This window comes from Canis lupus, chromosome 4, assembly GCF_003254725.2.
Source record: "Canis lupus dingo isolate Sandy chromosome 4, ASM325472v2, whole genome shotgun sequence".
NCBI classification, from domain to species: domain Eukaryota; kingdom Metazoa; phylum Chordata; class Mammalia; order Carnivora; family Canidae; genus Canis; species Canis lupus.
In genome coordinates, this window is record NC_064246.1 from 62,940,218 (window position 1) to 62,966,704 (window position 26,487).

The 26,487-nt window shown below is 36.5% G+C and overlaps 1 long non-coding RNA gene across 1 annotated transcript in view; it reads left to right on the plus strand.

Annotated features, from left to right (window-relative positions):
- The window catches only part of LOC118354613 (uncharacterized), a 53,214-nt gene extending 30,196 nt beyond the window's left edge, over positions 1-23,018 (plus strand). Inside the window, exon 3 of the long non-coding RNA XR_004815491.2 lies at positions 22,910-23,018. This is a non-coding gene — a long non-coding RNA (uncharacterized LOC118354613). The remainder of the gene's footprint in view (positions 1-22,909) is intronic.
- The last annotated feature ends 3,469 nt before the right edge of the window (positions 23,019-26,487 follow it).

Consider the following 26,487-nt stretch of genomic DNA (forward strand, 5'->3'; position numbering starts at 1 on the left):
AGGAATTTAAATGTATTTATTTATACATCTATTTTCACCACTAAGCTGTGAGATGCTTAGTAATTTCTGAATCTCTATATTGAGCAGATTATCAAGCAAATAGTAGGAATGTACTCAAATTGAAAAATTATGAGCTGTTTTCTGATTCAGTTAAAGTATAATTTTAGTAATGGATTATAGGAAAATTTATAAAGGATCATTTTTTATTCCTATTATTTATTTTCTCTAAAACAAGACATTCAGTGTCTAGTTGCTTTGCAGAAAACAGTACCATCCTCTAATAATTATACGCTTTTTAGCATTCTTTCTTATAGGTCATGGACTATTCTAGCACTTATTTGCTAGCTTTGAGGTTGGAAAATGAGGGAACAGCATTCACTAGTTCAATTATGAATTATTTCAAAGGTCAGAGCACAAGAGCACAAACTACACTAGTGCCTTTCAGGAATGGAAAGTAATGAACATCTATTTGATGAAATAAATATTGTAATGAGGAGAGCAAAAATAGCCAAACAACTATAACAAACATTTTTGAATAAATAAGAGAATGATAAAGCAATGTTAAATGTTTTCTATGATTTCCTGATCTTGTATATTTTAAAATATTTAACATAAAAATGATCAGAGAATGGACTCTAAGTAGATATTAGTACATTTCTTTACATTGAAATTAAGTATGCTGAGTGCAGTCCATACAGAGGCAAGATTATTTCCATACATTCCAACTCCACCCTCTTCCCTTTTCTAAAATGAAGTTAAAGATAGAAGTTGTACTTTGGATTTTGGCTCATAATCCTTTCCTAGTGACCGTCTGTCAAGTGCTTCTCTAGGCAGCTGCTTCACTGGCTGCACAACCCAGAGCTGGGAACTATCAAAGCCACAGACAGGCTAATAGAATGCATAGTTCACACTTTTATGTCTGGGTACAAAGTCCTGGTCCTGGAATGTCCTAAAGATTCTTTGTAAGACTAATGATGATCCAGAGATCCTTTGATTCTTTATTATCTTCTTTTTTTAAAATTTTTATTTATTTAGAATAGTCACAGAGAGAGAGGCAGAGACACAGGCAGAGGGAGAAGCAGGCTCCATGCACCTGGAGCCCGACGTGGGATTCAATCCCGGGTCTCCAGGATCGTGCCCTGGGCCAAAGGCAGGCGCTAAACCGCTGCGCCACCCAGGGATCCCTCTTTATTATCTTCTGAATCTGTTTTTATCTGCACCTAAAGGTCTCAATAAACTCCTCAAAAGATCATTATCATTACCTTTTTGATTATAGCCATCCTAGTGTGTATAGCATAGTATCTCATTATGGTTTTGATTTATAATTTCCTAATGACTAATGATGGTGAACACCTTATCATGTGCTTATTGGTCATTTGTCTATTTTCTCTGGAGAAATATCTATTAAGTCTTTGGCTCATTTTAAAATTGAGTTGTCTTTTTACTGTTGAGTTGTAAGAATTCTTCATATATTTTGGATACTAGTCTCATATCATGTATATGATTTACAATTATTTTCTCCCATTTGATGAGTTGACTTTTCACTATCTTGATAAGTCTTTTGAAGCACAAAAGTTTGTGATTTTGATGAAGACAAATTTATCTATTTTTCTTTTCCTTTTTTTAAGTTTTTATTTACTTATCCATGAGAAGCAGAAGAGAGGCAGAGACATCATCAGAGGGAGAAGCAGGCTCCTTTTGAGTAGCCTGATTTGGGACTTCATTTCAGAAACATGGATCATGCCCTGAGCCAAAGGCAGATGCTCAACCACCCAAGACGCTGAGCCACCCAAGCATCCCAAATTTATTTATTTTTCTTTTGGTTGTTGGGTTTTTAGTGTTACATCTAAGAAATTGCTAATCCAAGATCATGCAGATTTACATGTTTTATTCTAAGAGTTTTATAGTTTTAACTCTTTTGTTTAGGCCTATGATTCATTTGAGCTAATTTTTATATGTGGTGTGAGGTCCAACTTCATTCTTTTAAATGTGGATATCCAATTCTCTCAGTACTATTTGTTGAAAAGACTATTTCTCCCCCAGTGAATGGTCTTGGCATTCTTATTGAAAATTAATTGACCATACGGGCAAGGTTTATTTCTGAACATTTAATTCTGTTCCACTGGTCTATTTTTTTGTTTTTATCATACTATCTTGATTAATGTAGCTTTGTACTATGTTTAGAAATCAGGAAATTTCTCAAAACTCCTCCATTTGTGTTATTTTTCAGATTGGTTTGGCTATTCTGGATCCCTTGCCTTTCCATATTAATTTTAGGATCATTTTGTTCATTCCTTCAAAAAAAAAGCAGTTAGAATTTTCATAGGATTGGTATTGCATTTGTAGATCAACTGGGAAATACTGGTCTTAACATCTTAATATAAAGCCTTACAATTCATCAACACAGGATGTGTTTCCATTTTTAAAATATCTTCTTTAATTACTTTCAACAATGTTTTGTAGTTTCCTTTTCTCTAATTCTTCTATACCATAGCCCATACGCCCAACTTCAGGCCATGCTGCTACCTGTCCTGGGAATGTAAAAATCATTCATCGATTGTATAATCAGTTTTGAGGGCTAAGAGTAGTGGTAGAAGAAGTGCAGGCATTGAGAGGCTGAAGAGAGAAAATGAAATTTCAGGTAAAAACTAAGAGATAGGAAAAGGAATTCTATTTATGACTGAAACAACTTAAGTAGTTCACGAATAAGTAATTCATGACAACTTCAACTACTTGAAAGTAACTTGTTCTTGAATCAACAATTTTCCCTTTTGTACAATAGCTCTTGAGAATTAAATTCAATGATAGCACTAGCATTGTTCAGATACTTTATTCAACTTCTTGTTTCAGAATTGCATTTGGGGACCCTAATATGGTCCTAGGAACACTCCATGGTGGTTGTGTAGTAATATTATCACTACTTTATTAAAATAAATGAAATATAACTATAATGTAATAATGTTACTTTCTTAATGGACATTGGAAATTGTAGTGACGATTTCTTGAGAGATGAATTTGTGCTTACTTCTAGGTATATTTTTTCCTTCCCAGTTCCCAGAAAGTGGACAGGTTCTTTTTGTTCTTTTGTTCTAAGGGTACTTTTTGTTTCTTCACTGAACAAGGTATTCTGTACACGAACTCTTTCTAGCTTTGGTATATTTGTGTTTTAAAAGCATGTACTACTTAATGATATTAAAGGGTACTGGTGATAAAGAGGTAGGAGAAGGAACTAGAAGGACTCAAAGTAAAAAGTAACCCCAGACTGGTGAATGGATGAAAAGTTCAGATTTTTCTGGGAGTTGGGACCTATGATCTATTTCATTAAAAGTGGCACAAATTATTGACCAGGTTCTTCCTGACATCAGAAGAAGGGGCAGTTTCACAGTGTGCATATGGAGACTGGGTGATGGGTATTGGTGATTCTAGAAAATTCTTCTGCCTAGTGAAAACAAAGAGATATTGGATATTAAGAGACCATGAGTGTTTCGATAAGAATAATATGGTGATCAGGATGTCCCAAAGACTTGAGAAAGCCTAGAAATAGGATTGTATGTAGGATTTCTAAGTTCACATATGATTGTGGAAGGCAGTAAGGAATGGTATGAGAAGAAACCTCCAATAATAACTAATACTGATATTCATATCAACCCTTACAGGAAGGTATTCAAGTTTGAATTAATTAAATTTAAAGAAAATAAAGTCATGAGACATTTCTGGGATACCTGAGTACTTCATAGAATAAGATTTACCCCTGGAATACTATTTTTGATATAAATAACAAAGTAGGATCTGCTCAACTATACTGAACTATTGTGAAAAAGAACAGCTCCTTCGGAAGATGGCTTTGAAGTGCAATCTTCATTTGGATATGACTTCTAATTGGTGCATCATAAATCTGTAATAACCTGATGTTCATGTGGGGACAGGATTATATGTAGTTCAAAGTGTAGTGAAATTTGAGAGATGTTGGTGAATAAGGGTCGTGATGCCTTAGGTCTGACTTTCCTCCTATATGGAAACACACAAAGTTTTCCTGGGACACAGAACATGCAAATTGTGATTCTTGCTTTCTTGTTTTTATCACAAGGCATAAGTTAACTTCAGATACAGCTTTATAGTAAACATTTCAAACATTACACTGATATGAAAATAAAAAATCTTATAGTTAAATTATAAAGTTATTACTGTTATGCCCCTTAGTCTTAGAATTATAAGGCTTATAATTCCTTATAATTCTACGTAATCTGCCCATACCTCATGCCATAGCACATATAGGACAATAGCAGGCAATAGCTTGACACTAAAGTATTTCTTCCTAGGCTCTCTGACTTGCTTGCTCATCCTGTTCTGTTCTCTTCCCACTGGATCTTCAGTGATTTAGCTTTTTAATTTTGTCCAATGTATTAGTTTTTGGACCTCCTCTTTGATTTTTGTGTTATTTGTATGTATGAACTGAATTCTCTGCTGTTGGACTCTTTTCCTTTCTTAATGCACTTGATTCAAAATTTTACACTTTTCCTGGCTTTTAATACTTTCATCAAGATAAAAGATACTTGGTTTACTAGTCTTGGTACGTAAGGTCCCATACATCTTCTGGGATATGGAACGATAAATTTCTGTTGTTTAAGCCTCCCCCCCCTTTTTGTGGAGGTTTGTAATGGCAGACCCAGCAAACTAATATATGTTCTTAAACATGAAATCTGTATTCTTACTTAAAAGACCACTGCTCTTTTTCAAAATTATATTTTGAATTTGATTGGCTGTGTCTTTCTCTTTTTTTAAGATTTTAATCATCTATTCATGAGAGACACACAGAGAGAGACAGAGACATAGGCAGAGGGAGAAGCAGGCTTCCTGCATGGAGCCTGATAGGGAACTGGGTTCCAGGACCCTGGGATCACGACCTGTGCCAAAGGCAGATGCTCAACCACTGAGCCACGCAGGCACCCCTGATTGGCTGTGTCTTATGCAACATAGATTTTTATACATTTTTTTCAACTATCCAATTTGAATGATAAATACTTTACTACTTTTCTGTATTTTAAAAGAGCAACCAGAATGACATATGTGGGATATGGAATTGCCCTCATAGTTCATAAGCTGCAAACCCATCATATGCAAAGTGTTTATTTACCAAGCAAGTTAAATTAACAGAAATATCACCTTGAATTAACCTTATTCTCAATCCCCTTTAGGGAAGGGGAAGTTAGGTTTGACCTTAACTTTACCCTGGTCTGGGTTCCTTAAAAGGAAGAAAATTTGGCATGGCTACCAGTTATATTCGGCCTTTTACAACTTGAGTCTTTCTTGTAACTTCCTTCCTCTCTTCCTCCCTATGCCTTCCAATTAATTCAGCTGTAGCTTATTAACTACTATTTCTGCAGTCTCAGTACATTTTCCTGTATACTTTCAACTACTCCTCAGGAACCCATGTTAACCAGGCACCATGCTGGGCACTGGAAATAGAACAGTCAACAAGACAGGAACAGGACTTGTAAAGAACCCTTTAGCATTGTGTGGAGGTTGAGAAGAGTTAAAGTATAACACTTTGTATCCTAAATTTTTGTACTATCTTCTTGAGCTGTAAAACTTTCATGGTGACTCTAATTATATCCTGACACAGACATGATTACATATCTTCTATATGCACACCAATGGATTCTGACATCCTGGGTACACAAAGATGTGGAATCAATGTTTCTTCCAGGTGAATATCTCTAATATCTTGGCAATCCAAGGCACTTCTTGCTTTTTTCTTTTTCATTTCATTTCTTTTTGTTTTAGTTAAATTTTTATGTTTTTTTCCAAGTAATAAATGCACATAGTTTAAGAAATCATGTGAAGCTAATGAACTATTGGGACTTCATCAAGATAAGAAGCTTTTGCACAGCGAAGGATACAAGTCAACAAAACCAAAAGACAACCTACAGAATGGGAGAAGATATTTGCAAATGACATATCAGATAAAGGGCTAGTTTCCAAGATCTATAAAGAACTTCTTAAACTCAACAACAAAGAAACAAACAATCCAATCATGAAATGGGCAAAAGACATGAAGAGAAATCTCACAGAGGAAGACAGACATGGCCAACATGCACATGAGGAAATGCTCTGCATCACCTGCCATCAGGGAAATACAAATCAAAACCACAATGAGATACCACCTCACACCAGTGAGAATGGGGAAAATTAACAAGGCAGGAAACCACAAATGTTGGAGAGGATGTGGAGAAAGGGGAACCTTCTTACACTGTTGGTGGGAATGTGAACTGGTGTAGCCACTCTGGAAAACTGTGTGGAGGTTCCTCAAAGAGTTAAAAGTAGACCTGTCCTACGACCCAGCAATTGCACTGTTGGGGATTTACCCCAAAGATACAGATGCAGTGAAACGCCGGGACACCTGCACCCCGATGTTTCTAGCAGCAATGTCCACAATAGCCAAACTGTGGAAGGAGCCTCGGTGTCCAACGAAAGATGAATGGATAAAGAAGATGTGGTTTATGTATACAATGGAATATTACTCAGCTATTAGAAATGACAAATACCCATCATTTGCTTCAACGTGGATGGAACTGGAGGGTATTATGCTGAGTGAAGTAAGTCAATCGGAGAAGGACAAACAGTGTATGTTCTCAATATAAATAATAGTGAAAGGGAATATAAGGGAAGAGAGAAGAAGTGTGTGGGAAATATCAGAAAGGGAGACAGAACATAAAGACTCCTAACTCTGGGAAACGAACTAGGGGTGATGGAAGGGGAGGAGGGTGGGGGGTGGGGGTGAATGGGTGATGGGCATTGAGGGGGGTACTTGACAGGATGAGCACTGGGTGTTATTCTGTAAGTTGGCAAATTGAACACCAATAAAAAATAAATTTATTATAAAAAAATAAAAGCTTCTAAATGAAAAGCTGGATCCTTTCTCTTACGCCACTCACTATTCCATGCTCCAGAAGCAACAACTTTTAACTTTTTGCCCCTGCTACTTCTTCTATATTTATATTCCTAACTGACATATCAGTTTTATGTATGGTTTATTGACTTCCTGTTGTAGTGCTTAAGAATTTCATCCTTCCTAGCACTGCCTGTCATCACCGCACATCAGCTTCATTCTCTTCAGCTTCCTAATAGTTTTATCACATGCTTTATAGTAAACAGCCATGTTTTAGCAGTGTTGTGATTATGTAAATAAGAAACATTGCTATTCTAAGTTCCTTTCTCAGACAACTTTTGGCTTTTCTATAATAATTAATAATTAATAATTGCTTATTTGACAGATCCCTCTGTTTAGGGTACAGACTTTGAATAATCCCCTTGCTTTCAGCCTGGTGTCTCTCCAATGGCCTTGCCTAACCTGATGCCCAGTGGCCCTACCCCTGAACCCTCAAAGGTTCTGCAGAGTGACCTGACTAACTTTCGTTAAGGCTTCATCCCTGCAGATACTTAGTCTGTCATGTCCTATGTTCTATTCAGTCAGTAACCAGGCTTATACCTACCTGGTAGCATCAATACTTCTTCTTCTATATTTTAGTTTTTCTTAAGATTTATTTATCCATTTTAGAGAGGAAGACAGTGAGTGTGGGGAAGGGCAGAGGGAGAGGATATCCAAGTAGACCTCGGATGCACTGGCTCAATCTCACAACCCATGAGATCAGGATCTGAGTTGAAACTGAGTCTGACGCTTAATGGACTGAACCAACCAGGCACCCCCTACATAATAATTTTTAAAGACTTAGGAAAGAAAAGAAACTTAACATGCATATTTAAAAGTCCAAAATTCTTCTCTTAGTAAATTACATATTTCTTTCTTATGGACTTGAGACTAACAGGCATCTTTCTCCAAGCTATCTCTAAGGTAGTCTCATTCATTCTCATCTCAAGCATCTGATATAAAACATTCACTATTTTCTTTCTTGACCTTCTCTGTAACTCTCCCTCTTTCCCAACCTCTTCCACTTTACCAGTGGTCCTTAGATTGAGGGGAAAATGTCAAATAGTATAATGTGCTCAATGGGTAAATACTCTTACATATATGAATTGCAGTTACTTTAACAAAAAATTAGGGAGTCAATCATCTACATGGTAATAACTTTTCTTACTTCAATATGTCTATGACAAATAAAATATTTTCTTAATTGATAAGGCAACAGAAATTATACCAGGGAGAGAAAGGGCTTTCAAAGTTCAGAATATTGAGGGACTAATTTATCACCTCACTTCATTCTCACTAATGACCTGAATTACATATCACTGTATTTGAATAATTAGTGAGATGCCTATGTTAGTCCAGGTGCTATAAGGCTAGAGATGGAGTCTAAACTGGGAATCTTCAGCACAATTTAAACTTATTGGTAGAAATGGCAGCCTTCTGTAGTTGATATTCCTAGACTGCTTCGTTTGTAATTTTACTGATTGTTTGGCATGTATATCCCATACCAGTGTTCTTGTTAACATACAGGAAAATAACCTCATGATGACATAGTGTTGGTAAATAATTTCATTATTAATCAAAAAAGAAATGTCATCAATACCACTAGAATTCATGCTCTGAGTATTTTGATACATCTTGGCTTTAGGAGGAAAGGGCAATATCTTTCATATTTCTAGCACAGGGCTTGAGAGATAGTATTCCAAAGACCCCCCAAAAGTATTCCACCATTGGCACTACCTAATCTAGCTGAGGCAGGGCACAGTCTCTAATAGTTGCCTTCTGGACCACTTTGATTCCACCTTGAAAGAGCAAGATTTCATTACCTAGAAATTGTCCTGCATCCTATATATGCAAGGAATGAAAATATTCATGGTATTTCATGAGCAATTTGTGTTGTAAATACATCTTTCCTGAGAGAAAAAGCATGTTCTTATGTTAGGATGCAATGTTGGGCAAGGCAGACATACAAGCTTACACATCTAGTTTGCCACAGTATCCCAATGTCTAGCATAGAATGGACACCCAACAAATATCTGATTTTTGGTAATGCATCTTTGCCATCATAGAATTTACAGCCAAGTTGACAAAAGAAAGCATATCATAAGAAATTATAATAAAATATTATAAATACAGAGGTAAATGGGGGCTTTATGGGTGGCATTTAACCCAGATTTGGAGAATTAATGAGGAGCTTTTTTTTTTTTTTTTTTTTTTTTTTTAGTGAGGAGCTCTTAAGAAAGTGATGTCACAGTGAGAACTGAGATGAAGTGGTACATAGCCAGCCAGTGGTGGCTATATGTGTAATAGAGAGAACATGGGGGAAGGGGAACATTTAAGCAGGGACTGTTCTAGCAAGAGGGAATAGCAGGAGCTAAGGCTTGGAGAAGAGACAGAATTTAGAAAGAAACTGACTATGACTGGACAGTAGAATGAATGGAGTGACTAAAAATAAAGGAGAGGAGGCAATAAGGAAGAGGCATAACGTTTGTGTTTAAGAGTTCTGAATTTATCTAAATGCCATGGGCAACTATTGAAGGGTTCTAAGCCAGGGAGTGACAGAATTTAGCATGTCAGCTGGCATGATGTTCTCACAGAGATTTGGATTCTTGAGTTCAGTGGAAAGGCTAAGGGGCAAACATCATTCCTTTTCTTGGTCATATTCCAAGGTATATTTTTGAATGTTGGCAAACTGAAATTCATAACTCCTACCAAAACTAAAATAACTCATTGGATCTGATCCTGGCTATTCTTAATTACTTTCCAGATTCTGTGTAAAGTTGACAACTGGTATTTGTTAAGGTGGAATCCATTCTCAAGACTCCTGGAAGTAAGGGAGTATCAAAGAAGTTGCTCAAGCCCAAAATGTCATTTCTTTCCAGCTGTCCCCAACAACTTGTAGACAACATTTCCTAATCTTATGGGGTTTGAAATTTGTTACAAAAATCCATGCTGGATTTAATACTCAAATTAGGATATATTATTCCAATAAGGCAATATCCCAAATTAATATTTATTATTTTTCAGGATCACTAGAGGAACTATGTGGCAGGATATTTTGTTCTATCCATCACGTTGATGAAGTAGGCCACCGAACTCTTTGGTAAAACTGAACCTGGTGATTACATCATGAAAGTTTATCGTAGTGTTTTTCCATTCTTCCTATCAAACATGTGTTCATTAGTGCTGGCACAACATCACCTATCATTCTCCTAACGGTGAAAACTCACCATGCAGCAGTGCCAGGTTGGCTCCTATGGTGTTTCCTCCTTGAGCACTCTGTGTATTGACTCTGACTTACTTTGTTTCTCTGCTTCCCCCTCTATTATTCCTGGAACCTGGTAATAGAATCCAGTGATGGAAGAACCACAGAAAAAGCTTGTAATTAGATGGACCTGGGTTTAAATCTTGATTTTTATTATGTACTGAGTATATTACCAGGGCCATAATATCTATTTTCTCAACTTCATTTTCTTCTTATAAAAGAATACCCAATATTATTTTCTCAACTTCATTTTCTTCTTATAAAAGAATACCCAATATATAAGATTGTTCTAAGGACGAAATGAGATGATAGAAATCAAGTACCTAGTCCAATACCTAGTATAATTAATGCCAGTAAATTCATGAGGAAAATGAGAACCTTTGGCATTTGCCATTATGAAAACCAAATCAGGACTTTAAAATTAGCTAACACTTCAGCTTAGAGGAACATATACAAATCACATGCAGATGTAGCCTTTACCCTGAGGAAAATCCCAAAAGACAAGTTGCTTATTGTCATCAACAAGAAAATGTCACAGGATTTGAGGAAGGAATGGTCAGTGTGGGATTTGAGATATTGTTTCATATTGTTTGCTCATCTGTAAAATTAATATTTTAGACTAAATGACTTCTAAGTAGTTTCAATTCTATATTTCTAAAGTGCCAGGGTATGTTTTAACCATATTATAATTTTACTAAGGGCTAAGGCCATTAAACATCTGTGTATAGCTAAGAACATAGTTGTACAGTGTTGTGTGTGCAGGGGGGAGGGTGGTATCCACAGAGCATATAAAAAAATCCATAAAATTCAAGAATATTTATTTTTGGTTCTTTATGTTGTCCAAAAATTTCAATCACAATTACCACAGGGATTTTAATAAATTCTTACTCCTAACTCCACCCATGTTTATGATGGCTTGACTTTTCCTTTTTCCTTAATAGTCTTGCATAAATCTGCCATTTTTTATGTGTGTAAGTAATTCAAATGGTTGATAATTCACGTGTGTGTGTGTGTGTATGTGTGTGCATGCGTGTGCTAGAGACAGACCTTTTGACTTCAAGTGTTGGCCTTGACTTTAGAGAGATCGTGAAAGGCTCTGCTTATTCCAAATTTCTCTCTCACTCATTCAATATGGATTTTTTAAATGTCTTATAGAGTGTCTCTTAGAAATACCTCAAACCTCATGACTTCAATCCCCACCTATATATTAGTAATTCCTCAAACAATATTTCTAGCCCTCCAGAGAAAGCCCAATCCAAAAACACATATTTCAAAGGAAACCAGTGTATTCAGCAGACTATTAGCAAGGCAAGGTGATTGATTTTTTTCCTTCATCTATTCTCAGTGTAATTTGCTTCCTCATTGTTATGAGTGGTTTATTTCATTGGAAATGGCATCTTCTCCTCTATAGTCACTTTTTGTTTTGGCAGACAGCTGGTAGAAAACTATGGGAGTATGCAAAGTAATGGGGGGTGGAAGTAGTCTTTTTTTTTTTTTTTTTTTTTTGCAAGAAATGCAGGTTACGCTAGATATTGTTAGGAAATGAAACAGCAATAAAATAAGTATAACTGAACATAGGAATGTATTTATAATTAGAAAAGTTGGAAAATACCTGGATTACTGCTGGCTGATAATTTTATCTAACACTTAATAGTTTAAAAAAACCTTTTATATCAGACTCTCAGTTATGCTATATGTATTTTTGAGACAGAAACATATGTACAAACAAATTTGACTATTTCAATCAAAATGCCTGCACGAAATTGATTTAAAACAAATCCATAAGTCAGCTAACTAATTAATTTTACCATCCTTTTACTAACTTGATATTTCTTTTTCCTAAAGAATAAATCAAACAATTAAACTGGTAAAAAAACAAACAAAACAAAAAACAAACAAACAAAAAAACCCCTCAATTTGTTCATGCGTGTAGTCCTGGTTTTTATTTTATTTATTTTATTTTTAAAAGATTTTATTTATTTTTTCATGAGTGACACAGAGAGAGAGAGGGAGAGACAAAGGCAGAGGGAGAAGCAGGCTCCATGCAGGAAGCCCAATGTGGGACTCGATCCCAGGACTCCAAGATCACTCCCTGGGCCAAAGACAGACGCTCAACTGCTTAGCCAACCAGGTGTCCTGGTTTTTAAAGCTGAACTCTGATTTTTCTCAAAGTTTGCTGTCAACGTTCCTGCCAGGTTTACATATATTTCTCTTAGAAGACTTATAGTGGATCTCTGCTTCTGTTACTAGTAGTTTTAATGGTCAGGGAACCAACTTATCAGGAGAATATTGGGGAAGTGGCAGGGGAGAGAAACCCAAGTTAGAGTAGGGCCTATAAAGAAAGGAATGGGTGGGGGCTAGGGTGGAGGCAAATTTGAAAGCAAGTGATGGGGCTGAGTCACAGGTAGGGATGCTATAAGCTTGGATTAGTAGAACCAGAATAATGGGGTCAAACACAACTGATGATCAAAAACAGGAGACTAGCTGAATAAGAGGAACAAGAGAGGGGTGCCTGGATGGCTCAGTGGTTGAGTGTCTGTCTTGGCTCAGGTTATCGTCCCAGGATCCTTGGGATTGAGTCCCTCATCAGGCTCCCTGCAAGGAGCCTTCTTCTCTCTATGCCTATGTCACTGCCTCTCTCTGTGTCTCTCGTGAATAAATAAATAAATATATATTTTTTTAAGAGAACAAGAGAATAGGTGAAAACCAGAGGTCAAGATCAGGTCACAGTTAGAAAAATTACTGGGAGAACAGCAGCAGACACATGCCCAAGAGATAAGAAAGCTTTAAAACAAAGGTATAGTCTATTCAGCAGGAAATCTCCTCTTTCTTGCTGAAGCAGGAAACAGATGATATAATTTACAGAGTAAAAGCATCCCAAGGCCTTGAGAGCTAACATCAATGCCATCCTCAACAAGTCAGCATCCTAACAGATCCCAAGAGTGGGAGAGGGGTAGGTGGGGCAGATGGTCCCTCTGAGATGTTCAAATTAAATCAGTCATTTTTAAAGCATATATTGACTTTGTAATTATATTTTCCAAAGAATAATTGGTCATTGGTGGCTTGGCATTATGAAATAGAGTCTGACAACAGAAGAATTTAATTTAGGACTCTCAGAATATCCAGGCCAAACAGTTGCTATAGTTACTATGAATTGGAAAAAAAAAAAAAAAAAAAAAAGAGAGAGAGAGAGAAGAGAAATTTTACATAGCATAAAGAACTATAAATATAAGCTTCAGTTTCCCACAAAAGTGATTAATGTGACTCAGGCTCCAACAACAACATAAAAAAATGTAACACATCTTATATTAGACCAAGATTGAAATCGTGGGTAGGCTATTGTGGCCATAAAAATAGACTTTATTAGTCTAATAATACTTTACATTTTATTTTATAGAAAATATCTATCTCTGAGTACTCAATGGATCATAGAATAGTAAAATAAAAAAACTGATTCACAATTGAACATACATGGGAAGAGTGATTATAATAAAATCACTTTTGATCATTAAAAATGTAGATTTGCCTGAGGAATTAATACATCTCAACTCTGTTGGAGGAGCAAAGTAACTCATGAAACCCATTTTGAAAGGGACAATCTATTCCAAGCAGTAAAGCAAGACAGTTTTCTAGGAGGTTTGATTTGCAGTCAGTAATGTACCAAGATTCTCACACATATAAGTGCCTGTAAGCACCCCATTGTACTTCAGGGGAGTTTTACTAGCCAACTCTGAGGTTATAGAACAGTAAGAAAATTTAGAAAGATGAGAGCTCTCAGAAATGACATATAGGATTTCCAATTTTTTTTTTGTATCTGTATGATCTTATTTTTTGTAGATAACTTTTAAAATCCTATTTCTAACAATTTCCATTCAAATTAAGTCAATAAATGTATTTAAAATCCAATCTGGTGATTTGGACAAGTAGCATATACTTCCCTTCTAAAACATGTACTTACTAAAAATGTATATTTACATAGATTGCCTTTTTTTTAGGATCTTAAGAAATAATCTGAAAATGGTTTTCAAATATAGTATTTCTTTGGATCTTTGAAGACAAGAGTCTGATGAATTTAGCAAAATTTCTGGCTTTAACAAGGAAAGGGCTTGCTGATAGTTGCAAAGGTTGCTGGAAACACCTTGAATTTTATCCTTTTCCCAAACACAAGCAACAAAACTTGTGCCTGCCCCTTTTTTAGAGGAGGGGGTAACCAAGATGTTTCACATTCACCAAGGCAACCTACATAGACAGCAAATGAGCAGAGGAATTCTTTTTTTTTTTTTTTGACTGAACACATAGGCATGCCTAGCTTTATTGGTGTTCAATTTGCCAACATATAGAATAACACCCAGTGTTCATCCCGTCAAGTGCCCCCCTCAGTGCCCTTCACCCAGTCACCCCCAACCCCCTGCCCACCTCCCCTTCCACCACCCCTAGTTCGTTTCCCAGAGTTAGGAGTCTCTCATGTTCTGTCTCCCTTTCTGATATTTCCCACTCACTTTTTCTCCTTTCCCCTTTATGCCCTTTCACTATTTTTTATATTCCCCAAATGAATGAGACCATATAATGTTTGTCCTTCTCCGATTGACTTATTTCACTCAGGATAATACCCTCCAGTTCCATCCACGTCGAAGCAAATGGTGGGTATTTGTCGTTTCTAATGGCTGAGTAATATTCCATTGTATACATAGACCATATCTTCTTTATCCATTCATCTTTCGATGGACACCGAGGCTCCTTCCACAGTTTGGCTATGGTGGACATTGCTGCTATAAACATCGGGGTGCAGGTGTCCCGGCGTTTCATTGCATCTGTATCTTTGGGGTAAATCCCCAGCAGTGCAATTGCTGGGTCGTAGGGCAGATCTATTTTTAACTCTTGGAGGAACCTCCACACAGTTTTCCAGAGTGGCTGCACCAGGTCACATTCCCACCTGCAGGGCAGGAGGGTTCCCTTTTCTCCACATCCTCTCCAACATTTGTGGCTTCCTGCTTTGTTAATTTTCCCCATTCTCATTGGTGTGAGGTGGTATCTCATTGTGGTGTTGATTTATATTTCCCTGATGGCAAGTGATGCGGAGCATTTCCTCATGTGCATGTTGGCCACGTCTATGTCTTCCTCTGTGAGATTTCTGTTCATGTCTTTTGCCCATTTCACGATTGGATTGTTTGCTTCTTTGCTGTTGAGTTTAATAAGTTCTTTATAGATCTTGGAAACTAGCCCTTTATCTGATACCGCAATTTCAATGCAGTGCTTCGCAAGGTGCTTTAGAGTTACTCTAGATGCTAAATAAAAATGTGGATCCTTGGGCCTCATTCTCAGATAATGAAATCGCATTCCTAGTGAAGGATTATGGGAATCAGAATTCTCAACCAGGTCCCAGGTGATTCTAAGGCGCTCTAAATCAGAAAACTTCTGTTAGTGGCTCTTTTGCTCACTATTTTGGCAAATACTTTGCTTACCTTGATTATCATGGATCTGAGGGAAAGAAGTAAGTTTTTCCTGTAAGTCCCTAAGGAATGGTGAACCTGGAGCAACTGCAGTCAACCAGTGAAGACCTCATTCTCGTATTATCTGACATGCTCTCTCTGATGGAGTTTTGCAGTTTCAAGTTGAGGATTATGTTGCTGTTTCATTGTTGTGAGACTTTATAGTTTTCCTCTTTATAGTTTTTTTTTTCCCATCTGACTGTGAGAAAAAGATTCAATAGTGGTTTTTTCTTTATATCTTTGTATTTCTGTGTTTTCTTTTACCTTTTATTTAGTATCTCCTTGAAATTTCACTTTTTTATTAGTTCAGTTGAGGAATAAATACATTTTTTGCCCATGTGATTGTTTCTTAGGTTTTAGTATCCTTTCCTTTTCCTTTCTTTGATACTTTTGCTACTTTTATTTTTAAATGTAAACTGTAAGTAAAGAATACTGATCAGTAACCTTTCTCTCAATGCATTATCTTTAAAAAAAAATCTTCCTTCAGGGTAATTGTGTTTTTTTTTTTTCCTTTATAACTGGTTTTCTGGCTACTGATTAGGAAAGGACCCTGGCCTTTGCTTCTGCTTCCTTTCACATTGGAGATAAGATAATGAGGAGGGACATTACTGTCCCAGATTGGGTTCTGGCTCTGGCTTCTGATTCTGCAATTGTTGGATTTTTGCAAACTCTCTCCCCTCTCTCCCTTCTCACACAAAACTTCAGAAAAGCAGAACTTCATGGTACTTGTGGCTTTCTCCAAGAGGAGAAAAAAAATCTATCTACCATTTTTCTCTTCCCTCTTCTCTTTATTTTTTCAAAGTTAATATGCTCAAAGAGAAAATAATTGATTTCATTATGTTTCTCCGGAATTTTCAAAGGAGATCAGAGAGAAGTAGTACAGGTTAGAAAGGAATTCTGGGCTACTTGTTTACTAGATACTTGATAACACAAAACCTGTAAAAGTTGTAAATAATTTGACAATCTGAACCCTCTTATTTACTATGAAAGACATTTCATTGGGGAAATATAGCATTAAATTCTGAATAGAATATTTGGATTTACTTTTGCTGGATATAGATACTTACTTCATCTGAATAAAGATAGAATAACTAAAATTAATAAAGAATTCTCAAACTTTTATCATCATCAGGAGTTTCAAGTTTCTCCCTATTGTTTTTCTTACAAGTATACTTCACAAGTAGATCTGATTCTCATTCCCCCCCCACCCCCAATCATCTCATTCTCTCTAAAAGTTCCCTGAGTATGGATGCTTGAGTCTATATGGTTATAATATTATTTTCAGTAAGAGTTCATGTGAAGAGTTATATGGGCTGTTTATAAAAATCCACTTTCTAGAAAATATATTCAGGTTTGCTTTTCCATGACTGAATGAGAGGGGAGTGTCTATAGAGAATTAAAGGACTACAAAGTTTGGTAATTCTGGGTTGGAAGAGTCAATCTCTTTGGTTTCCTTTTCCTTTTTATTAAGTACCTTTTCAAAAGTGATAATTTCAGTATTATTAGTTCAACTGAGGAATCAATGTATTTAATTTTAATTTTTTTTGCCTACCTTTTTGATTTTGTTTTATGCCCCCTCTCTTACACACACACACACACACACACACACACGCCCCATTCAAGAATTTGAGTTGCTTTAGGATTCAGATGTTCATTTCTTTCATCCAATTCTATCATTTTTTGGACAACTCCAACTAGCAATGAGCAAGCCAAATATTTAAAAAATGCAACTAGTAAAGTAAGAAAAAAAAAAACCTTCTACTAATTTTTCCCCACTTTGGACTTCATAACAAATATAGCAGACAGCAGGAATGGTTTAGGGAAATACACACTGAATGTTATAATAACTATAACTATATCTATATCATTATTTCTGTTCCCTTTATTTGGCTGACATTGCTATGCACTGGGCTTCTCTTAGTTTTTACCCTTTCCACAGGAAGTTTTTCTAGTTTATTTTTTAATCTTAATTCTACCTGAACTGACCTCAACCCATCTTAATGGAAACATTCTTTTAGAGAAGAAAAAGAGGCAGCTTAGCTGAAGGCTGGTAGAAATCTCATTGAAATACCACTCATTAAATCTTTATGGTTAAGAAGAGGAAGGAGTGGCCTTACCACACAATAGAACTTCCATATACTGTCATTTTGCTTTCCTCACAAATGCAAATAAATTATCATTGCCATTGTATGTAATAGTTAAGACTGAGTTAGGCAACATATGCATAGCATATTTCAGAAATATTGCCACAGTAGTTAAGCTGCATCAAGTTAACTCATAAAAGTGTATTCTACTTGTTTCAGGCATTTAAAAAATTTAATACTAAGAGTATTCAAAAGTAGAGTATTTCCAGAGGCTTTTCAAATTCACAATGCACAATGCTTGAATAATGGACACTAGATGTTAAAGGATACCTATAATGCTGAATAAATGCTAGCTGGGATGTTTTATGATCAAACACAGAAGCTGCACAATGAAATAGCTATTTTACACTCTAATTAACCCAAGGTTTTTTTTTTTTTTTTTTTTTTTTTTTTAACCCAAGGTTTATACTTGGCAAGCATTTTTAAAAGCTTTGCTTCTGGTTGAACACACTTCTTCTGTTTTAACAATTATTCCAGAAGTCTGACTTATAAGAGTAAGAGGTAGCTGCTACCTCTTAAAGGAAGCATTTATAGAAGTATTGATAAATTTCAAATAATGTAATATAAGGAGAAACTGAAAGTTAAGGTATAAAAGAATTGTACCTAAAAGAGAGATGGGCATTCACAGTCAGTTCACAAGAAGCAGGAAATGTAACATATTTATCTGCTTGCCTGGGTTTCATTGTGTGGTAGATGCAAGGTGACTAACAGCTGTCACAGATCAACAGGATTAGAACTAAAACAGCACTAGATATCAAAAACATACAGATAGTCACTAGGTGAGTGAATAAAATTTTAAATTAATATGTTAGGTTGAAGGACATGAAATTGCCATTTTTATTGGTCAGAAGCAACAGAGTATTGAGAATTTCATGTGATTCAACTTTAGATCTTTCAGAACCAAAATAAAGGCCTTAAAAATAATTCAATCCAAGGTTCTTAGTCTGGGGTTAATATGGGTTGATTTCAAGGAGACTAGGAGTCCTCATCTATTTATACATTCAATTGATAGTTTGAGGGAGCCAAATACTGTTATAGTAACTGGGGATATAGACATGAAAAGGACCAGTCCCTTGCCCTCATGGATATTACATTTCAGTTTGACACTTAAACATAATACAATTTCATAGCTGAATTTTATGCAAAGCTTTCTGTCTTATGTATCTATATGCATTTTTCGGGAGGGAGAGCTCACTGAACGCATGAAAGTGGTTTATGATCACCAAGAGATTACGAACTAGTAACCTATTACACCCTGCTCACCTGATCAATGGAGAAGCCAAAGCCCAGACACTGAGTGATTTGCTTATTGTAGTGGAGTTCATTCAGTAGTGACTGATTTAGGATCAGCACCCGGGCATCCTGGTGTCTCTCTTAGCCACTATTTCACACTGTAGGGGAACATATAATGTTTGTCCTTCTCCGACTGACTTACTTCACTCAGCATAATACCCTCCATTCTACTACTTGCTATAATGCTTTTCAGCTGATAAGACAATCAACTATTATTATTTTTATAATATCTAAGACTTTATAAAGCATAGTCTTTGGTGTCAGTTCCCCAGGCTCTAAAAAATCACTCCCTCCTTCTTCACCAGATTATTATTTAAATGGCAGCTATTAGGCTTTCACTTAATTCAGGGGAGATGAAAAAGGCAGTAGTGACTAACCACTACAGAGCCTAGAGCATGTACTCGGGAGCTTGGCTGCCTGCGTTCAAATCCAGGCTCTACCACTTACTATGTAGGTGATCTTGGGCCAGTTACACAGATTTTCTGTGTCTCGGTTTCCTACACAGAATGGTGTCAATCAAGTAGCTACTTCATAGAGCTGTTATGAAGATAAATGGCTTAACATACTACCACAGTGTTGAGGTGGACATTACTAAGCTTGTTTTAAAAAACGAGCTAAGACATTTTAAGAGGGGTTGGCCACATTACTATGTGTGGCAGGGCTATTTTTTGAACTCAGAGTCAGTGCTTCTTCAATGTCATTAAAAAAAAAAAAAAAAGATACGACAGGCCCTGGTGTGCCCTCTGTTCTCAGCATGGCCTTCTATAAGTCTTTGTCCTCCTGGAGAGGAATAAGAGAAACTGCCCAGAGTGCCCCCTCTTCATTGGCATTCAGCCAACACTCTGTGGACCCAACAATCACCTTGAGTGCTTAAATCTGTACATCCAGTGATCCCTTTTGCCATCCTATTTGAGACTGCCTCAAGTGCAAAGTTTCCATAAGGTTATAAATTCCTTGAGAGCAGCCTCTGTGTCTTTATTAGTACTAATACATTTTATAAAATGCCAGGCACATAGTAGATTATCAGAGAATCATATATCTATTTCACATGATTTTCTTATACTTTGTTCCTTGTGCTTTTATATGCTGTCTGAATTTTGTATAATAAGCATGTGATAGTTTTTTAATTTAACAAAACATAAGCTATTGTCCCTGTAAAAAACAACATGTAGATTGATTTGTTGGTGACCTGCTATATCTGTCCCTTTGAAAACTGTCCTTTGTCTTTGGCAGGGTGGAGTATGTGCATGTCCTTGTCCAAGAGGTTTGTGGTTGATATTCTCTGGTGGGAACAGGGTTCAGCCCCCTCCTTCTTGCAGGGATAAAGGAGTGACTTCGAAGAGCAGTCAGATCAGGAAGTCCCTGGAGGCCAGCTCTTTTTCCCACAGTCTTTTCCGTAGTCTCTGACTCAGAGTGAAGCTGGCTCTGGTCTCTGGAATCCTCTCTGCTCTCTATACCTAGTGTTCCAGAACTGTTTTCCAAACAAAGAACAGGACATGTTAAGTCTGTGACCTAAGCTTTACTGATATGAAAGAGATGAGTGAAAGGGAAACCAGACCTTCTATGACATTCTGTGAACAAAATAGTTTTTAGAGAAAGCTAGTTCTTGTATGAGAAGACAGAGAGTGAGGATGGGGCAGGGAGTAAATTCCTTGTTATATTTTTCTTATTCCCTTCCCTCTGAAAACTATTTCTACTTGCAGGCAGTGACACTGTTGATGCTAAAAAGACTTCCAAGGATTTCAGAATATATACTTAGATACCAACTTAGAATGCAAGTTATCTATATTGTTGTAGAAAATGGTATGTGTATTTTCTACTACATTGTTCATTTTGTATTTCAAAGAAGAGATACTTTTAGATTTCCTTAGGTCTAATTACCTCAAATGCTTCCATTGAAGTGTTCCTAAATGGGAGAGGAGTAAGAATAAATATCTTCAGAGTGTAGGGAAGCTGGTTTGGGGAGTATCTTCTCAAGAAGCATATAGGAAATTTGAGAATTGTTTTGTATCCTATTATTTTAGAAAATCAGACAAACTTTCATTTTGATCTTCAAAAGATATTCCAGGAAAATGCATCAGGCTTATTATTTGGCTTGAATCACCCTTTATTTGTCAACATGTATCTATGTGCATTTACTTGTTGCTGTTTCAAAAGCATGGTCTTAGATGATGGAGGGTTTTTTGTTTGTTTGCTTTCTAGGATAAACAGGGACAAAAAAACTCGCACAAAGGACTATATGGAGGAGTATATATGGAATTGTTCTAGAGTCTAGAGTCTTTAGGTTGTAGGGTCCTAAGTTATTTGACAATGGCATTTTATTTTTAAAGAAGAAATTGCTTTTAGTCACTCTGCTCAGGAGGGGCTATATGCATTGTAAATATATTATGATGTTTTTATGTACAGAATGTCTAACTACTAGTATTTAATATGTAACATTTGCATCATTTTGTAAACTTTCTGACAAATAAGTAGAACTTACAGAATATTCAATGTTTGAATAATCTTCTAAATTCATATGAATTATCATAATATGAACTGATAGGTGAAAGAAACAAGAGTGGTGGGTTTAGTAATTAAAGGGGCAACATCTCCATAAGACCAGGAAAAGAAAATCCAAAAAAGACCTTGTCACTTTTTCACATTAAGGAGGATTAAGAAAGCCTAGGAAGAAATATAAGGCACATCATGGAGGAAACTTCCACCAATTTAAGGGGCCAAGTTACACGTGCCTATGTTTGATTTTTAGGCATATATTAAAAATACAATTTTTAGGGCAGCCCTGGTGGCTTAGCGGTTTAGTGCCGCCTTCAGCCCAGGGCGTGATCCTAGAGACCTGGAATCGAGTCCCACGTCGGGCTCCCTGCATGGAGCCTGCTTCTCCCTCTGCGTGTGTCTCTGCCTCTCTCTCTCTCTCTCTCTGTGTCTCCCATGAATAAATAAATAAAAACCTTAAAAAATACAATTTTTAGACATGTATTAAAAACACAATTTATAGCAGAAAAGTCATGGAATTATTCAGCTACAGTGGACTTCAAGCAAGTTTATCATTATAAACACTATCTCCATATCATAGTTGGACAACTAAGGTAAAGAAAGTTGCCCAGTGATCCCTGGGTGGCGCAGCGGTTTGGCGCCTGCCTTTGGCTCAGGGCGCGATCCTGGAGACTCCGGATCGAATCCCACGTCGGGCTCCCGGTGCATGGAGCCTGCTTCTCCCTCTGCCTATGTCTCTGCCTCTCTCTCTCTCTCTGTGACTATCATAAATAAATAAAGAAAAAAATATTAAAAAAAAAGAAAGTTGCCCAAATTCATGTGACTGACAAGTGGTAAAACAGAGATCATCACTCATGTTTTCTGCATCCCAGTGCAGAATTCTTCAAGTTTATATTCTGTTGCTTTCCCCTGGGTCAAACAGTTTTAGTGTGATTAGTGTCTTCTGGGTGGTGATTCAAGCACTTTGTTTTTAAAAATGGCATTTTTTTTTTTTTTTTAGTATGGGCAATTTAAGTAATGGAGACAGGATTGTTACAAACAGCATGCTTATTAATACTTATTAACTATCTTAGGCTTCAATTTGGAGACTAGCACCTTAAATGAATGAGTCATCCAGATCCCAACTTAATGAAAATGATATATTCCTAGGGAATATTCTTTTTTTTTTTTTGGGGGGGGGGAAATATTCTTATATGGAATTATTTTAGTAATCTAATTTTAAACAGCTGGAACTCATTTGTTAAGCTGTAGTCTATTACACTTTTTGAAAAGAATATGCGTGTTTTTTTTTCCCCAGGAAGACACAGAAATTTCTGAAAAATCTGAATACATCCCTCAAGTTGAACTTTCAGAATGGCTGGGTAGCTTTGTCCTCCACCTGTGTCCAGCTATTAGTATTAAGCTGTGGTAAGCACTTTTTTCAAGACTGAGGGCCTGGCTGCCTTCCAGGGTCCCATTGTTTATGAACTTCCTTTTATTTAATGTTCTATTTCTACAATTACAGATGTTGTTAAATCTGATCAAGAACCCAGGTGTGTTACCTCTTACATACAGGCCCATGTTATCTTAAAGGTCCAGGACCTACAGGCTAGTTGGAACAGAGGAGCAGACAAAGAAGAAACGAATATTTATTGTCTTGACTCCAAAATATGGTGAGAGAACTCTGCAAAATACAGAAGGTTAAAAGATTGCTACAACTCCTTCATTGTGGTTTGTTTTATATACCACTGCATGCTGTACGCAGATGGATTCCTATTTATGAGAAATGAGAAGCAGAGTGTGGCCCACCCTGACTCCTCACCTTGCTCTTATCAGACTGCATCTGACAAATGAAACAACAGGAAGTTTTGCTGGAAGCTGTTGATGGCTGGGGTTAAACAGCAAGCAGTGAGTGGTCTAGAAATGTTATAATACTAAGCACCGATGTTGTTTCTACCACAGTGTTGTAGAAACTGGATATGTATATATTCAGAGCAAACTTCTGGCTTTGGGTTTTTCTTCTACTTCATTTCTGGGAAAGTGTCCCTTGTCTGACATGGTACATTGTGTTCCAGCTCATACTATTCAGGTGCACAACTAAACTTTTCTGAAGAGAGAGGGAATAATGGGGTACAATGTAGTCCTTCCTGTTCCTTTAGTGTATTAGTCAGGGTTCTCCATAGAGACAGAACCAATAGGATATATATAATTAAGTATTTAATACACTTTATAATTATACCACACTTAGAATAATGTTTAATCAAATATGTGGTACAGCATGGACCAGTCAAATTGACAAATAAAATTAACCATTGCAGGGTAGCCCGGGTGGCTCAGCGGTTTAGCGCCGCCTTAGGCCCAGGGTGTGATTCTGGAGACCCGGGATCGAGTTCCATGTCAGGCTCCCTGCATGGAGCCTGCTTCTGCCTCTGCCTGTGTCTCTGCCTCTCTCTCTCTCTCTCTCTTTCTCTCTCTCTGGGTCTCTCATGAATAAATAAATCAAATCTTAAAAAAAAAAAAAGAAGATTAACCATTGCACTCAGTCAATTCTTTAAGGGCTTTGTTGTCTATACTTGTACTTTTTTCTTCAGCCTTCCCATTCCATTTCCTGTTGATAAATTACCCCAAATATATATATATATATATATGTATGTATATGACAGATACTTTGCTCACACTTGTACCCTAAAGAAGCACTAAGTGGAAAACTTATATCTATCTTTTTGTAATATTCTTATTCAGGTATTCATATTATGCAGTTGATGGTGAGCTCCATTGACTTACGTTAAAATTTAAAAGTATTACAGGCTGCATGTTTATGATTATAAGAGACTGCATTCTATCATTCTATCCCTTTTCCTCTCATTTCTATATATTACCAGGCTCTATTCTAGTTTAACTTGTTATCTTATAGTGATTTTGGTCAGGGGCAAGAGGCTTACCCATGCAGGAGAAGAAGCATGTGTCTGTATGGACTAATATACAGGATTAAACTGTTTGGATTTCTCAGTCTGCTATATCTTGTCTCCATCCATGTGCTGCCGTGTCTGGGACCCTCAGAATCCTGACTTATTCTGTGAATGAAAGAGAAAATATTTCAATTGTTTTAATTTCCTATCTTAAAAAGAACTAATAGCTTAATTTTTCTTTGCATTCATCTCTAAATTTCACCCAGTTCATCTGTCTAAATTTAACAGATCTTTTTGCAAGAGAAGATGTGGGAAAAGAAAAATATCAATCATTTCTAAATAAGTTCTCAAACACTTATTAATTGTCCAATGTGACCAAGGTCTTACCATTGAGTATAAAAAAAATGTAGGATGAAGAAGCGGAAAGTTTTTAACCAGAGGGGTTGGAATTATTATTGTTTACTAAAAAATATCCCACTTTGTTCTTATATCTCATTAAAACAAGTAAAACAAGATCAATTGTTATTTTCAGTGGTTACCATATTATCAAAACTCTTGAAGAACACTGCTCAACTAAGTATCAAATGTAAATGTTTTAAAATATTAGGTAGAGGAACTTTATGACAGGAAATGCTTAAAAAAGTAAACCTCTAACATCTCAGATACCTTGATTCCTATGTTAGATTAAGACACATTTTTGTTGTTTAGAGTAAGTGAAACAAATGCTTGAGATATTTTGCTGTGTAGTGTGTATTTGTGTGTGCATGTACATATATATTTTAACTGAACATAGGCATAAACACATTCCTTAGGAAATTAAGCAGTCTACCTGAATGTTTCTAGATAAATTTACTCAAAAGCAGATCCTTTGACTATGTTAATTTCAATCAAATTTCCATCATTCGAATGGGTGTTATTTAAATCTACATATGGTCATTTTTTCCATGCAGATGTCCCTAACTACTTGCTGCTTCTCTCCCAACAACATCTCATCTCAATGCATAGGATCCTCTATTGCACTATTCCATTAGAAGTGGTCAGCAGAGTTAGAAGTCTCTCATGTTCTGTCTCCCTTTCTGATATTTCCCACTCATTTTTTCTCCTTTCCCCTTTATCCCTTTCACTATTTTTATATTCCCCAAATGAATGAGACCATATAATGTTTGTCCTTCTCCGATTGACTTATTTCACTCAGCATAATACCCTCCTCAAAGAGTTAAAAATAGATCTGCCATATGACCCAGCAATTGCACTGCTGGGGATTTACCCCAAAGATACAGATGCAGTGAAACGCTGGGACACCTGCACCCCGATGTTTATAGCAGCAATGTCCACCATAGCCAAACTGTGGAAGGAGCCTCGGTGTCCATCGAAAGATGAATGGATAAAGAAAATGTGGTCTATGTATACAATGGAATATTACTCAGCCATTAGAAACAACAAATACCCACCATTTGCTTTGACGTGGATGGAACTGGAGGGTATTATGCTGAGTGAAATAAGTCAATTGGAGAAGGACAAACATTATATGGTCTCATTCATTTGGGGAATATAAAAAATAGTGAAAGGGAATAAAGGGGAAAGGAGAAAAAGTGAGTGGGAAATATCAGAAAGGGAGACAGAACATGAGAGACTCCTAACTCTGGGAAACAAACTAGGGGTGGTGGAAGGGGAGGTGGGCGGGGGGTGAGGGTGACTGGATGATGGGCACTGAGGGGGCACTTGATGGGATGAGCACTAGGTGTTATTCTATATGTTGGCAAATTGAACACCAATAAAAAATAAATTTATAAAAAAAAGAAGTGGTCAGCAATGTGTTAAGCATACATATATGTCTGAGATATTCAGGTTACACAGACTTCTGATAAAATTATACTATGTATAGTTTTGTATGCATGAGTGCAAAAGTCCAGATTTCAAATTCAATAGAGACAATATAAAGAGAAATTGGTTTGCCTGGGCATCATAAAACTTGTATTTCGTCTTC